The 11054-nt window shown below is 50.8% G+C and overlaps 2 pseudogenes; one reads left to right on the top strand and one right to left on the bottom strand.

The window, feature by feature from the left end:
- Window positions 1-358: 358 nt before the first annotated feature.
- On the bottom strand, window positions 359-477 carry LOC146056783 (5S ribosomal RNA; annotated as a pseudogene).
- Window positions 478-7640: 7163 nt separating this feature from the next.
- LOC146056782 (5S ribosomal RNA) lies at window positions 7641-7759 on the top strand (annotated as a pseudogene).
- The last annotated feature ends 3295 nt before the right edge of the window (window positions 7760-11054 follow it).

Genomic DNA, 11054 nt, shown 5'->3' with positions numbered 1-11054 from the left:
CTTAATTAATAAAATAGTTTCATATAACTATATCCACACACCATTTATGTGATTATCGGAGAGCACCATACGTGATGGACTCCCGCCACTTATTATGACAATATCAAGAATAAAGATAATTCAACAAGAGCGAAAATGTTTCGGTAGAGTGTTGCCTAGTACCAATTTTTATATATAATATACGGTATCGGCAATCGGACAGGGCATAGGTCACTGCGCACCACCACTACGATATCCACCACAGTGTCGGCAGAGATGGGTATGGACAGTTGGGGCATGAGAGGAAAAGAGAAGGAGGGGGTCCAAGTTTGTTGTGGCTGCACCTCAACAGTATTAACAGGCGTGCTGCCCCAGTGGATGAATACAGCACTGGATATTCCCTATAGGTCCCCCATATAGGTACTTATCCAGCCTCTCACTGCTTAGCTTCTGTGTTCGGATGGATTACAGGCGGTCCAGTGAAGTATGGCTGTATGGCCCTCGCTGGTTAATTCCGATGTCAATTTTGAGGGTGAGCCAAAGTAAGCTTCTGCTGTCCTAACCGTTCAGAGCAAGGCAGACCTGTTACCCATGTAGCATTGCAGGAGTGTCTGGTGGGTCCCAGGGTCAAGGCTGGTGCGCACAACGAGTCCTTGTTGGAGGCTCAGGCGGTCACGATGTCTCAGCAGTTTGACCAGTTCGGGGTCGGCCTTGACCCTCTGCGCCTTGGTGAGTCGCTTCTGTTGATGGAGAAGATCTTTCAGGCCTTTGATCACCGAACTCCCTTCCTGTATCTGCTCCCAATCGAATCCCAACTGGTCACTGGGGTCCGACTCAGGAGAGGCGTCCATAGCGGCCACTACGGGATCAAAGGTGACAACCGCTCTGCACTCCTTGGGTTGCCTGAACACCGGGGTCTCAACATCTTCGGACCGGTCTTGCTCCTCTTCCTCAACATCTTCAGTGGGCAGGCGGGATAGGGCATCTGCGTTGCCGTTGGATTTGCCACTTCGGTAGACCACGGTGTAGCGAAAGTTGGCTTGACGAGCCATCCATCTCTGCTCCAGTGCCCCCAGTCGGGCTGTTGACAGGTGGGCCAGGGGGTTGTTGTCGGTAACTATCTCGAAGGGAGTGGCAACCAGATAATTCTTAAACTTCTCCGTCACCGCCCAGATGAGAGCGAGCAGTTCGAGCTTGAAGGTGGAGTAGTTCTCGCTGTTCCGCTCCGTCTTCCTGAGGCCCCTGCTGGCGTAGGCAATCACCCTCTCCCTACCGTCCTGGACTTGCGAGAGCACAGCTCCCAGGCCTCGGTGGCTGGCATCAGTGTAGACCCGGAAGGGCTTCTCGTAGTCAGGATAGGCCAGGAGGGGTGCTTCAAGCAGGGCCTGCTTGAGCTGGGCAAAGGACGCCTGGTGTTCCCTTGTCCAGGAGACCACGGACGTGCTCCTTTTCTCTTGACCCGACTTGCCGCGGAGTAGTTCATGGAGGGGCGCGGCCACCTTGGCGAAGTGTTCGATGAAGCGTCGGTAATAGCCAACGAATCCCAAGAAGCTCCGCACGTCCTTGACCGTCCTGGGTGCTGGCCAGTCTTGAACCGCGCAGATCTTCTCGGGATCTGGTTTCACTCCTTCAGCACTGACTATGTGCCCAAGGTACTGCACTTGAGGCTTCAGGAGGTGACACTTGGACGGTTTCAGCTTTAGGCCACATCGCGTCAGCTGCACAAAGACCTCTTCAAGATTCTTCAGATGGTCCTCATACGTCTTGGAAAAGATGATGACGTCATCCAGATACAGGAGGACCATCTCAAAATTCCTGTGGCCCAAACAGTGCTCCATGACCCTTTGAAATGTAGCAGGGGCATTGCAAAGCCCAAAGGGCATTCGGTCAAATTCAAAGAGGCCCATGGGGGTGGTGAATGCTGTCTTTTCCCGGTCTTTGGGGGCCATCGGGATTTGCCAGTACCCGCTGGTCAGATCCAAGGTGGAGAAGTAGACGGCAGTCTTCAGGGCCGTCAGCGACTCTTCGATCCTGGGCAGAGGGTACGCGTCCTTGTGGGTGACTGCGTTTAGCTTCCTGTAGTCGACACAGAAGCGAAGGCTGCCGTCCTTTTTCTTGACTATGACCAGCGGGGCGGCCCATGGGCTGTGACTTTCCTTGATCACACCGGCCTCCTGCATTTCTCCGAGCATGGTCCTCACTGGCTGGTACATGGCCGGTGGAAGCGGCCGGTGTCTTTCCTTAATGGGTGGGCTGGATCCGGTAGGAATATGGTGCTGCACCCCTTCCGCACGTCCGAAGTCGGCTGGGTGTTGGCTGAACGCGCTGGCATTCCGGCAGACGACCTGAAGGACGCCCTCACGCTGTTCTGTTGGGGTATTGGAGTCGCCAACCTGTATCTCCTTCCACCACGCGGTTTCAGTTGTGATCAGGCTCGACTGACCCACCACGGCTTCTAGTTGGGCTTTCGGCAAAGACTCTCCAAGGATATCCTGGAAATCAACCAGGACCACGTTCGCCACTGTGCAGTGTCGGAACAGCCGCACCGGATAGCTGTGCGGGTTCAGCACGCGGACGGGGACTCTCCCACGCTCTACTCTGGCTAACGTCCTGGCCACGGCAAAAGGCTGCTGTCCCTCGAGGTCACACGGTTCAATGACGGCATCATAGTCTCACCCACCTGGGCCAATCCTGGCCTTGCACCAGATCACGTGTTCAGCATTGGGGCGCAGAAGGATGGGTTGTCGGTCGGTGATCCTCGCCTTGCCCACTTCCCCTTGTGAGTTGGTGAAGCGCTTGTGCCCTTCGATCAGGCGCACTGTCTGCTGCATGGCTCTTCGCTCTTTCGGGGCGGCAGCCCGCATCTTGATCCGGAGAGCTTCCACCAGCTTGTCTGGGCAATTTTTTAGGACGTTCATTCCCAGGATGACCGGGGGTAGATGTTCGTTGCAGGTGGACGTGACCAAGCAGCCCTGACGTTCTAGTCGGGCATCTCCAATGTTGAGATCTGCTTCCCAATAGCCGCTGAACTCAATTGGCTGTCCGTTACTGGCCAGCAGACTAAGCCACGGGGTCGGGGGTGACACTATCTCTTCCTCTCTCCAATAGCGTTGAAACGCATCCAGTTGTATCGTTGTCACCTGGGACCCGGTGTCCAAGAGAGCTGCCATTTCCACTCCGTTCACCTTGATCTTCAAGTGGGGGCACTTGCCAACGAACTGCGGCCACCACTCTTGGGTTGGCGGACCTACTGGCGAGGTTCCTCCCGAGGGTCGGTCCCTGGCCTCGGGGTTGAGTCGTTTAAAGGCTGTTTGTCGCACTCTCGTTCGACATGCCCGCTGAGTTTACATCGGCGGCAGATGGGCCTTCCTTGGGCATCAAACTGATCTGTGGAGCGCCTGCCCGACCTTCGTGGGATGTCCCACTGTCGCCTGCCTCTTCCACCTGAGTCACGTTGCCATCCTCCTTGACAGGTTTCATTCTGTTCCTTTCGCATGTCCCGTAGCTCTCTCATCATTTCTGTGACTGCCGTGGTGAGGGTTTCCATCTGATTCGAAGTCGCCTGGGCTTGTTGTGTTACTGTGGGCTTGGTCTTTCTGGGTTCAAATCTTGGGAAGAACTGGGCTTGTTCCACCTCATCATCCTCCATTCCTGCTGACGCAGCTCCACCTTCTTCATCGACATTCTGATTTAACCCCAGGATGGTCAAGGTGGTTTCTTTAAACTCCGGGAAGGTGCAGTCGGGTTTCTGTCGCCTCCACATTCTCAGCTGTGACCTGATTGCCTCTCCTCGGGCTCCTTCAATGAAAATGTCAATCAGCGTCTCATCCACTGGAGTAACGTCTTGTGGGGTTCTCGCTTGAATGGCCCGCATCGCTTCCAGCAGTCCTATGGCGAAGTCCCGCAGGGTCTCCTGAGGCTGCTGTTTCCGAGCATACAGTCGCCGTTTCAATTCTGCAGCGGATTGTGCGTTGAAGATGCCGGCCAGCTTCTTCAGTATGCCATCAGCTGACTTCCTTTCTTCCGCCGACCATGACCGGACCTCTGGTCGCGCCGCCCCTTTCAGCTGTCCAATTACCATTCCCGCCTTCTGTTCTTCGCTGGGGCTGTACATCAGGAATGTGTTCATTAACCCCTCCTTGAACTCTCTGAAGGAGCTGGTTCCAGGCGTGCGGGAGTCTCCGGAATATGTTGGCATCCACGGTGCCCCAAAGAAGTAGGGCATGGTGATTTGAGCCGCTGGAGCCATCGGTGTATCTGGCAGCCTTCTCCTGCCTTGTACTTGTTCTGCCGGCTGTTGCTGATTAGGTTGTTGCTGGTCGAGCTGTTGTTGGTCGACCTGCTGTTGGTCGACCTGCTGTTGGTCTCCTGCGTCCGCTGCGTTCTGTGGCTGCAACATCTTCGCCGTTCACAGGGGTCTTTGACAATCCTGTTCGTAGACGCCAAGTTGTGACAGGTGCCCCTGAAAATATTGGATGACAGCGTACCTGGATCAGACGACGGCTGTGCACTTGGGAGTCTTCACGGCCCTTTCTGCTGATGAAGACGCACCTGTGGCAGGGGATGGAACACCCGGGAGAGAACCCACAAAAAAGCACAAAACAACCACAGCTGGCAGCAACTGATATTTATTAAATGGAAAATACGGCACGGTTGCTGCGGTTTTCTCAATGAAATATAATAACATCACACTTATAGTACAGACTACACAAATGAATGAATAAATATCCCTGTAAAACACTCTAGGAACCAATGACCACCTCAGTCCGTATCAAAGCTCAGACTGCTTTGGTCATGAGCAATCCTACCTACGGTACCGTAAGACTAAGGGATGACACATAAAATAGCAACAACGATAATGACAGAATAATGCGACAAATAAACTAGGAATAAAAGAGCTGTAATAAAGATAGATATTACAAAAGGATACTGAACTGCTTCACTAAAGAACGTCCACCAGAGGGCACCATACACGTTACCAATACATTTACATTACAGTCTCGGATGTGAGTAAGTGTCCCTAAACTCAAATAAAGGTCCCACGACGTTCAATCCTCTGGGTGAGCAACGGGCCTACCTAAGTGTGCACACTTTTATAAAAAGACTACGGCAAGATAACGGTCCCCTTAGGGGTACAGGCGAGTCCCCGCTCCCTGGGTAACTCCCTGCTAGTACTGTGGCAACTTGTCGCTAGGGCTGGGCTTAACCAGGCAATTGGGTCAGTGGCACAGGCAAGTGTCCTCTTTACTTAAATACTGCGGTGAGGCAATGTCCCAATGGGTGGGTATGGCCAGGCAGACCCACAATGGCACAACAGGGCGGCAGGACTGTTAATTAAGTGGAAGTCTATCTTCCCCCAGGGACCCTTGTGGAAGGGGATAATACTGAACGTCCCAAGGGACAAGGTCTCCGGGAGGGGCTTGGGCTCACAGGGTGCTGGCCAGGTGGGTGGCAATGAGTACCTGATCAATCGGCTTCCGTTGCCGGCTCCTGCCAGTATCGATACGGCTCCCGGCTTCTGGGTCTTTTCTCTGCTCCCACAGGTCGGCGGGGGTCACTGCAGCTTCTCCTGTCCCGCGGCGTCAGCAGCATCTTCTCTTCTAGGTGCAGGCAGCATCTTCCCTGGACACCGGCAGTCTTCTGTGACGTGACCCGGCGCTCCGCTCTCCGCCCGCTGTCACTCACGTCGGCTGGGGGTGTCTTCTCCCCTCTGCTGCTCCCGGTCTCCTCACCGCTGGGACGCCTGCTGCTGGAGACTGCTTCAGCTTGACACGGCGTCTCTCACAGCTCCCCGGCACGCTTTCCCCGTGTCAGTCTTCCGCTGCGCACCGCTCTGCTAGCAGGTTAGTGGCACCTTCTTCAGAGGCTCCGTTTTCTTCTCTCCCTTCTCGGTGCCTCTTCTGCCTACACGCTGCCGGGCGCCCGCTGTCAATCACCGCCGGAGGCTTCAGGCTGGGTGACGCGCAGTCTTCTGTTCTCCTCACGCCGCTCTGCTCATCAGTCACGCTTTCGCTGCAGCTCTCCTCTCTGCTCTCAGGTCAGTCTTTTATGCCCTCCTTCCTCACGCCGACACCATGGGGCTCACCTCTGACCCCTGTTCCTTCGCGCCATTCCAGCGCCAGGCAGGCTCCTTTCACGTGAACAGGAGCTGGGCGCTCACTGGGCTCATTAACCCCTTCCGTGCCTGCTAGGCAGGAAAAGGATTTCTGGTCAATAAATTCCACCTGAGGCACCACACAAGGGGCACCACGGCAGTGGGGTGCCACACTTGTGCTGGCTGGATGGATGAGAGAGCCACGAAGAATGGATAGTTTAGTGATGGGAGGTGCTAACAAACAGAACCCTCATCTCTGCTGTCAAATATCATGCTAGCATCGGATGATTTGATGAGAGTCAGAGGATCATGTGATAGCTTCCTCTAAGATGAAAGAGGACGGGGAGGGATAGGGATGAGGGAATAAGAGCCCTTAGGGCTTTAGAGAAAATTCATTTTATGAAGAAAAAATGGTAAATGTACCCACGGTCCCTAGATAGGAGGGAGATTGGTCCCTAGTGTCAATGTATATGTTACAAAAGACACCAGAAACAAACCGGGGAGTCCAGTTATTGATTGGGGTAATTAGGGCTGAGAATAATGAATGATTCAGTCCTTAGAATTCTGTGCTGCAGTAGATATAAACACAACTTGGTAGTAAGTGTGAGGTCTCCCAACAGACCATGTGGATGTAATCAGACACTGATTAAACGGGTAGTATTAGGTATCAGACGTCTAAATGACATGCATGAGTGATAGGTTACTATACATCACAGAGAACCACACTGCAGAGTGTTTTGGAAAACAGGTATTAGCAATATAACCTGGAGAGAATGTATGCTGTCACCAGGTATGCAGGGTTAAATACAAGCACAAATGCAGTAGGCAAATCAATAACTTGCAACTAAGGGGTTAATATTCTACTAGTACCATATAGACAAATCTAGTGATCAAGCAGATAAATATGCAGATAATGCTATTAAATGCCACACAGACTCATGCAGTCTCACTTTAGAGAATCCCTCTTTTCAAAATTAGGTGGGTATTAAAGGGAACAATAGGGATGATTGTTGCCCGTGAGACCAGGGTGTGGGGGGTTAACCCCGTTACCTGCGCCGGCTGCGGCCGGTGGGGAGGACACTGCTCTTGAGTTGGGTGCAAGTCCAGGGCAGGAGCATGGGAGGCTGCAGAGGGTGCTGGCCGTGTGGTGCGCGCTATTGCGCCGTGTGCGGGGTGACAGCGGGACGGCTGGAAGATAACTCCGTCACACCCCTGTGACCAAGCTTTACGCGAAACACGTGTCAGGACGCACGTGGTCACGCCCACCGCCCCCACCAGTGCCGGCTGAAAACTCCAAACTGAGACGGAGTTATCTTCCAGCCGTCCCGCTGTCACCCCGCACACGGCGCAATAGCGCGCACCACACGGCCAGCACCCTCTGCAGCCTCCCATGCTCCTGCCCTGGACTAAACTATCTATTCTTCGTGGCTCTCTCATCCATCCAGCCAGCACAAGCACTCCTGCAATGCTACATGGGTAACAGGTCTGCCTTGCTCTGAACGGTTAGGACAGCAGAAGCTTACTTTGGCTCACCCTCAAAATTGACATCGGAATTAACCAGCGAGGGCCATACAGCCATACTTCACTGGACCGCCTGTAATCCATCCGAACACAGAAGCTAAGCAGTGAGAGGCTGGATAAGTACCTATATGGGGGACCTATAGGGAATATCCAGTGCTGTATTCATCCACTGGGGCAGTACGCCTGTTAATACTGTTGAGGTGCAGCCACAACAAACTTGGACCCCCTCCTTCTCTTTTCCTCTCATGCCCCAACTGTCCATACCCATCTCTGCCGACACTGTGGTGGATATCGTAGTGGTGGTGCGCAGTGACCTATGCCCTGTCCGATTGCCGATACCGTATATTATATATAAAAATTGGTACTAGGCAACACTCTACCGAAACATTTTCGCTCTTGTTGAATTATCTTTATTCTTGATATTGTCATAATAAGTGGCGGGAGTCCATCACGTATGGTGCTCTCCGATAATCACATAAATGGTGTGTGGATATAGTTATATGAACCTATTTTATTAATTAAGCTTTCAATTAAAAGTTACGTTTTATTGTTACATCATCTGTACATCCATTTAACTGTATATTATATCAAGTGTGCCCCAAAAACCTTGTTGGTTCTTCTTTAGTCTTCTTCTATAGACTACCTCCATTCTCAGTTGATATTCTGAACTTTTTCTTGGGAGCACCACCAACCAGTAAAACAGCCTGTCAGGGTCTTTCCCGCACGGCTTTCCTCTTATGTTGGTTTACTTCAATTAACAACGCTTAAATCATACCCAGTAATTCTTCCCCCAAGCCTGTGCCAGCCCAACCCCTATCTCAAACCAGTAGGGAAGCCCCAGAAATACCGCAATCAAATTTGGACTGCACCAGCGGTGGGAGCTCACCTCTGTGGATCAGAAGCCTGTCCCCTCATTCCAAACAGCAAGTAAATTCTGTTTTGCAAAGCAGCATCTAACCACTATGTGCACTTAAAGTGGGGACTGTATCTATACTAACAAACGTTAATAACAACTTATCAAGCCCTAAGACTAACCATCTGGATGATTGCATGCATAAACTAACCTGCTAAATACTAGTATCCAAGGGGAATTGTTTGTCATTTATGTATGTATGTCCTGTCCATGTTGCTGGCCACAACACAATTTTTATGAAATTTTAAAATAAATATACAATTTATTCTGCACAAGCGCTGCTTGAAATCTTTGTTTTCATCGTTTTCTTTTGCCTGTAACGTCTAGCCAGCATCGGGCTCCCTATAGACGGTTTGGGAAGGGGTGGCAGTAAGGTCCTCAGGTCCTAGTACCTTTTAGTTTGTGGAATACAACCACGCAGGCGCATTGGACTGTTACAGGGCATTACCGTTACTGTACTGAGACATTTCCACTTTTCACCAAGCGCCTGGGATGCTCTTTGTACAACTTTTGAAACACCTTCAGTCTTTGCCGTGTGCAGAGCCTTCCATAGGATTTCCAAGTCAACTGAATTTAGTTCCTCATAAGATATGAAGTCCTTTATTGCTGTTATATGCCTCACAACTGCCCAAGCTTCTGCAGATGCAGGAAACGCTTTTATTGCTTCAAGTAGCAAGGCCTTCAGATGGCGTTTCTTAGCCAGTTTGCGATAAATGGCCGTTATGTCCCTTGTGTCCCACCACTCGGTGGCACCTTCCAGGACAATGGCCCTGCAGCCCAGGTGGGGAAGGCAGTGGCCGAGGCAGACTGCTGCAGCTGATACGATTTCTGGGTTATAGCTGTGCAGATTGACCAATAATGTGCTGCAATGTTCATCAATCAATCTGGTGATGGAACTGAATGGAAGCCTTCTGGATTGCTGGACTAGCTCACCAAACAGCTTAGTTGCACATAGTCGGGTGCTTGGTTGTTTATCATTGAGATACTGTGCGATGTGGCTGAGTATGTCATCATCGTATTTGTACCAAGCTTTCTCCTTATGCAACTCCAGAATGGCCAGCAATGGTTCTAGGATCATGTAGACCGAGTTCTGATTTTCTTCTTTCTTTAACTCGCGCACGAGTGCCCCTGTAAGGGCTTTTCTGAATTTTATAGTCAGATTTATAAAGGTCTTTGTGGTGTATTTAATGCAGTCTAAAATCTTTTGGCGCGTATAGATATTAACGCCGTCCATTATGCGCAATAGATCATTGAGGAGTCCTTTATGTAGGTCTCTTGGCAGACTCAATGGAAATGACAGGAGAGATGCGCAAATTGTGACACTTGTTTGTTTGGTGTCTACATCCTTCGAGTCCCATAGTGGCCTAAGAAGTCCCAACATCTCTGTGCATTTCCCAGTTTTGATCATTTCCATAACAAAGTCATCCAGAAGTTCAGACTCGTTATACAGACTGCCAGATAGATCTTTCCGGTACACTGCTTCGGGACCATAGACAATGAGCTTGGCCTTGGGGTGCTGGTCTACGTGGCTGGCATCGGTGCTGGGTGTTGTTGGTCTCTGCTGGTGGTCGGCCAGTAAGGTAGACACTTGGTGTATAGTGGCTGTTATGATCTCTTGGACCTCAGCACAATCCACGTTTTGCACTTCCCAGTTAGCTAGCACAGTGCGGGCTTTTGTGAACAATAGGACAATATTTGGCTCTTCCATGCCATTACCTCCGAAGGCCACAGAGGCATTATTGATGAACATGGCAAATACCTTTTGGGTGCCAGGATGAGTTGCGGCTACCATGTTGTCACATATTTCCGCTAATAAATACACCTTCCGATTGAAGGGAACGGTGGGATAAGACATTATAGCAGTTAGGGTGGTAAATATAGACAGACACGAGGAGTACCCGATGCTTTGAACGGTAGTCACAAGCTCCTCAATAGTGGCCTCCATGTAGTCCCGGGCTAAGTAATAAAGGACTTTGCTGGCTGAAAGCCAAAGGCCCTCACTGTTGACACACTCTGCCCCTAGCATTGTCTTTACAACGGCCGGTATGATGTTGCTGAATAAGCTGCTCACGTCCGTTCTTAGCCGTAAGACGTGGCTCAGAAAGTCAAAGATCACGTGTCTGTCTGTAAGGGCCATCCAGTGCATCTCCTTCCTGATGACATGATTTATCGTGCGGATCTTCTGCACAAGGCCCTCCAATGGCATGCAGGCAATGATATCAGGCAGACATCTCTTCATCACATGAGAGTAGATGGGTTTCAGTTCATCCAGGATCTTCTTACTGGAGTTTAGGTTCATAGTAAATTCTTTTTTTTTTTTTTTTTTTTTGTGTCTAAAAAAATAAATAAAGGGTTATCTACTGTGGTACAATTACTAAGCCTCGTTCTGTGTAAGAGAGGAGAGCTCCTCATACGTGCAACTAAATCTATATTATCTGGTTATTTGACTATGATCAAAAAACAAGTGCTTATACATTCAACCTCTCACAGTTATTGACTCTATGGTCTGCTGACCTATTCCAATATCCCCAAATGCCCTGGTATTTA

This window comes from Crinia signifera, unplaced genomic scaffold, assembly GCF_055691185.1.
Source record: "Crinia signifera unplaced genomic scaffold, ASM5569118v1 HAP2_SCAFFOLD_89, whole genome shotgun sequence".
In the NCBI taxonomy this organism is placed as follows: domain Eukaryota; kingdom Metazoa; phylum Chordata; class Amphibia; order Anura; family Myobatrachidae; genus Crinia; species Crinia signifera.
Note: the sequence above shows the minus strand (reverse complement) of the source record. Positions and strands in the feature narration are given on the sequence as shown.